General features: G+C 40.5%; 1 non-coding gene across 1 annotated transcript; it reads right to left on the bottom strand.

Moving 5' to 3' along the window:
• Positions 1–2,856: 2,856 nt before the first annotated feature.
• Positions 2,857–2,962, bottom strand: LOC144227744 (U6 spliceosomal RNA). Its single transcript, XR_013334046.1, has one exon. It is a non-coding gene; the product is annotated as a U6 spliceosomal RNA (small nuclear RNA).
• Between the last annotated feature and the right edge of the window lie 2,296 nt (positions 2,963–5,258).

The raw sequence follows: 5,258 nt of genomic DNA, 5'->3' as shown, positions 1-5,258 counted from the left end.
GTCAGGCTCTGTGCTGACAGCTAGCTCAGAGCCTGGAGTCTGTTTCAGATTCTGTATCTCCCTCTCTCTCTGACCCTCCCTTGCTCACACTGTCTCTCTCTCTCAGAAATAAATAAAACATTTAAAAAAATTTGAAAGATTGGTTGTGGGTCCTACTTTAAGGTAGCTTTAACTATTGTTGGTCTTCTTACTAAAAAATTGAGAGTCGTGCCGTGTTCTTGAATTAGCTCCTAAGACCTTAATACTTAAAAAGACCCACCCAAAAGAACTATAGCTATACTTGTGAACACAGCATAATGCAAAAGCTTGTCAAATCCCTAAGTTGTACACCTGAAACTAAGGTAACATTGTGTGTCAACTCTACTCAAATAAAATGTAAATAAAAGTAAATTAATTTTAAAAAATCAAAAAGAACTTTTCATCCATGTGAAGGAAGTAACCTGCTTAAAATCAACTTTAGTGTAGGCAACTGATGCATCAATAGAACAATAGATCAATAAATTGAGGCTTTTCTTCCCTTTCTTATGAAAAAAAACTTACAAGATGATGTAGGCATCCTCTGAACGCCATCCTACAAACTGGTTTGAAGATCATATGTAGAATCAGCATAAATGGAAAGAGGAAACATAAAGGAAGGAAAAGTAAAAGAATGGCAGGGATTAAAAAAGAAAAACATGAAAACAAAATAATCTTTTTCTTGCCACTCAAAGTGTGGTCCTTGGGCCAGTAATATTGGCATCATCTGAGAGCTGGTTTGAACTGTGGAATCTCAGGTGTACCACTGACCTATTGTATGAATAGTGTTGGTGCACAGATCCTTTTCATCTGCCAGTGTGCCCATCTTTTAGCTGCTGCAAGTGCTAGCTGATAACAACTCACAGCCGGCCCTTCATCTAGAGTGTTATCCTTGGCTGAATGGGAGCTGCCTCTCTTCGAAAGCTACACGGTACCCACCCAAGAAACTTCAGGTAATAATTGACTGGCACTAAAAGAGGAAAGGCTGGTTCCTCATCTTAGGGTGAGGTTATTTGTTGCAATATTGTTTCAAAGCTTCCCCTGGGTTCAGACTAAAGCTAAGTGTTTGACCAGAGACCACATTCATGATTAGCTTTTATGCTCTGCTCTATCAGGCATTGTTCACTTCTTTTCTCCTGAAAATACTCCTCTAGTGAGTTACTTGAATGAGAATCCTTATCTCAGGCTCTACTTTTAAGAAATTCAACCTCAGTTGCTTTGTATCAGAAATAGATCTGACTGAGAAGCAGAGGCTAAGGATAGACGTTTGTAGTTGGATCTAACATGCCAGCTGGATCACGCATGGTAGGTGATGGAATGACAGTCTCTGGGAGACTACCTACTAAGACTTCCCTGTGAGGAGAATGGGATGGGATGCACGTGCAGGGAATGAACTTACTGGTACAATTTCTCGGGCATTGGAGAGATATGGGGAAATAGCAACTGCAAAGACTGTGAAATTGAGTGGCTGTTGCTAAGTAGCATTGATTTAGTGAAGAAAGAAAATGACAGGTTCAGACCTCTTACTAATTCAAAGTAAAGTGTGAGTGTCAGAGGCCTCCATGGTAGCATTCGAAAAGATTCTCATCACCTGAAGCCAGAAGGTAGAAACAGCTGAAGATCAGACAGAGAACTGAAGTGTAATATTGGCAGAGCTTTAGAGAATTCTAGGCCTAGGCAAATCTCCTATGACAGTACAGCACCCAGAGAGGGAAAGAGTGGGACTCTGAGATTTTATATGAAGACATGTAGTAGATGAACTTGTGAACTTTGTATCCTTAATTTCTCCGAGCCCACCAGGCCAACAGAAGTGGCCTACTTCTTTTGGAAGAGAGATCACCCACCTTGTTTAAGACTCTGCAGAGGCCTCAAATGAGGTAGGTGCCAAATAAGAGAACATATAACCTCCTTAGTATCTGCTCTCTCCTCACCACCTGGATTTTAAATATGATTAGGGCCTTAAATATGATCAAACCTCAGCATAGCCTCCCTGGAGAAGTGCTGGATGTATTAGGGACTAGGAGGGATTATACATCAAAGTTGCTACAGGACATGGGTAACATGTACTGGCAGGAACCAGGAAAATATGTCTGGAAGTGAATCCTGAAGGTGCCAGATCAAGATTGTGGCATATAAAGCTAGATAAAGGAGGATTTACCATATGAGGGAACTCTCTAGTGAAACAGGATTTATTTAACTCCCTGGCAAGAAGCCTAAGTGATGGTTCTAAAGGCTTGGAAAAAATGACAGCTGGCATTAAATTAGAGATGTCATGGAAAAATGTGAGAAAGAACTCAAAAGGCTTATAGGGCTAAGCATGCTAGAATGGATCTATTATATACAACTGGAAAACCTACCAGCTGGTCATTTCCCTTAAGAGAGCCTAGAGAGCACTCCATTTATTAAAGCAATAAGGAATGAACTAGGAAGGAACACACCAGCACCACTGCAATGCTCAGTAATGCCTGTTTTCTGTGGGCTGAATTAGTAGTTGTTACAAAACTGAGTTCCCGAGAAGCAAAGGGGATAATGGGATCTTGGAATAGCATGGTTAGCAAAGTCTGAATGGCAGCCAAGAGGGGGTCTGACTTAAAACGGTCTATAGAGATGCCTTAAAATATATGGTCTTACTGGAGGCAAAATCAATAAGCAGGCAACTGCCTGAGGTACTGTCAAATCTATACCTATATCTATATCTATCAGAAAAATTAGGAATAGATGAGAAGGCAGAGATAACACTCCCTAGTGGAAAGTCATGAACTTTTGCCCAGTTTCCAGACTGGAGTCAACTCTCATTGACTAAAGAAGCATCCAGGTCCAGATGATGAAGGTCTCTATGACACCACAGTAATCGTATACACAAATTTGCATGTCATCTTTGCATAGAGGTCATGCTAATCTTCTCTGTATCTTTCCAATTTTGTATATGTGCTGCTGAAGCAAACACCAGCAATTACATACAACAGTGATTCTTCCATCCTTCCCAAGTAGGACCTGTAGCCTTTTACTTGGGTAATGGCACACTTGAAAAGGGGGAATTCCCAGATTTTTCAAGGCTTGTTAGATACAGCATCCAAGTTCAATCTTATATCAGGAGATCCAAGTGCTATCTTGCTTTCCTTCACCTTATAGTAGGGGTGTAAGGAGTTCAGTTAATAAAGGTAATAAATGGAGTTTTGACCCAGGTCTATCTCACAGGAGGGGTCACTGTCTCTGTGGACCCACTTGGGTGTCACTTCCCTGGTCCCCACATGGATAAATCAAGTGCATATATTTTGCAGTTGACAGAAACTTCATATGGGTTCCTTGACTTATAGATTAGGAATACTTGTAATAAAGTGAAGTGGTAGCCCTTGAAACTACCCCCACACACCCCATAAATTAGAGTAAACAAAAACATCGCAGCACAGCACAATAACAAGATCAGTGCTATACTCACAGACTTGAAACACGTAGAGGTGACGGCTCCCACCATATTCCCATTTCATCCACCAAAACAGCCCCTGCAAAAATTGGTTGGATCCGTTGTACCAAATGTGGTATCTTTAATAGAGAAGAGTAACACAGCCTCAGGTACATAGTATGTGACTATTGTACTAGCAAACCATAACCCACAAAAAAAGAAAATGAGAGCAGTTTACATCCACATGGGATATACATTCACATCCCAAGGTTATGCTAGTTTTCATGATCTCTGGGATACAATAGATTGAAGGGACCTGGATTGTGTAGGAAAGGAAAACTGTTTTCCTTCTACCTATCTGAGGTTCACTGGCCGGGGCTCTGTAAATTAGCCTGGTAAAAGACAGATTAACAAGAGAAAAACAAACATAACTTTATTAACTTGTGCACTGCACATGTACTTAGGAGCACTCAGATGAGTAACTCAAAGGGGTGGTTAGAACGTGGGTTTATATAACATCTTAACAAAAGAGCAATATATTTTTAGAGATGTACAAGACAAAGGTAAAAGACTTCGAGTTCCAGGGGCAGCATTCTGTGGGAAGGAAAAAAATGGGGAAACTAAAGGTAGATAAGGGCTAGTTGCAAGGTTTGTTATACAGATTCCTTTGGTTTCACCTCTGGGCTAATAAGGACCTGGTTATCCCTGGAGGTTAACTTCTGTCCTTCTTGGTAGAGAAGGAAAGGGGATCACCTTTGTAAACGTATCTTGCCTCTGTGCAAATAAGAGATCCTCTTATATTTACTTATTTTCAACTGCCTTCAGCTCAAAATTAGCCTATGCCAAAGTGGTATATTTTGAAGTGGCATATTTTGAGGTGGCATATTTTGCTAACCTTCAACTGTCTGGATATTTTGGAGGGAATTTATATCAGATTAATTGAAGCTGATGATCAAGAAGTGACAAATACCATGGATGCCTTAGAAATGCACATCCAGTCCAGAGAAGGGGGAATATGTCATGTTTCCTACCACAAAGAAAGGAACCCAACCTTTGATAGGTTTCTTTGGGTTGTTCAGGCAGTGTATTCTGCCTTAGAAATATAGAAACTATCAATTCACCATGTTGATTTAAAGGCTATTGTTAGCTTCCATTAAGATCCAGAAAAAGAAAGTTCTCTGTAGTACTTCAGGATTTGGTTCTGAAATGCTGACATTTTATTTCTATGGCTCAGCAGACTCCATAATACTAGAAAGATCATGGTAGAGAAAAACATTGTGTAGGACTTGGCAAGGCCCAACAGGATGGGCACAGCAGAAACTCCTATAATTTGGAAGAAAGTCAATGTCATGTCACATGTAGCAAAAAAACTATACTCCATTCAAAAAACAGGTCTTGGGACAATACTAGATCCTTTTAGAAACTGCACATCTGCCCTTGGGAATTAAGTGACTGTATGGTTAGAATTACTCATCATAAACTGGATACTTTCAGATCCACCAAATAATAACATTGGGCAGTTCTAGCAGCAATCATTAAGCAGATGTGGTAAACCCCAAATCAGGCTCAAGCTGTTCCAGAAGACACAAATAAGGTAATGAAGAGCTCTCAGAATCCACGTTTCTCTTGTGCCTTTGTCTCCGCTCACACTCTGGTCGCACAGGCATTTTCTATATCTAACTGATGGGAGAGGAAATATACAAGCCTGATTCACAGATGGGTCAGTTTAGTCAGTGAGTGCAAACAAAAAATAAAGTCACCTTTCGGGGAAAGCCCTGAAAAAATGTCATGGGGAAAGCCTCCCATTTGGCAGAGCTTCAGACACTACAAGGGGTGACGC

The sequence above is a fragment of the Crocuta crocuta genome, unplaced genomic scaffold, assembly GCF_008692635.1.
Source record: "Crocuta crocuta isolate KB4526 unplaced genomic scaffold, BGI_CrCroc_1.0 scaffold41, whole genome shotgun sequence".
NCBI classification, from domain to species: Eukaryota; Metazoa; Chordata; class Mammalia; order Carnivora; family Hyaenidae; genus Crocuta; species Crocuta crocuta.
This window is presented reverse-complemented; position numbering and strand designations above follow the sequence as displayed.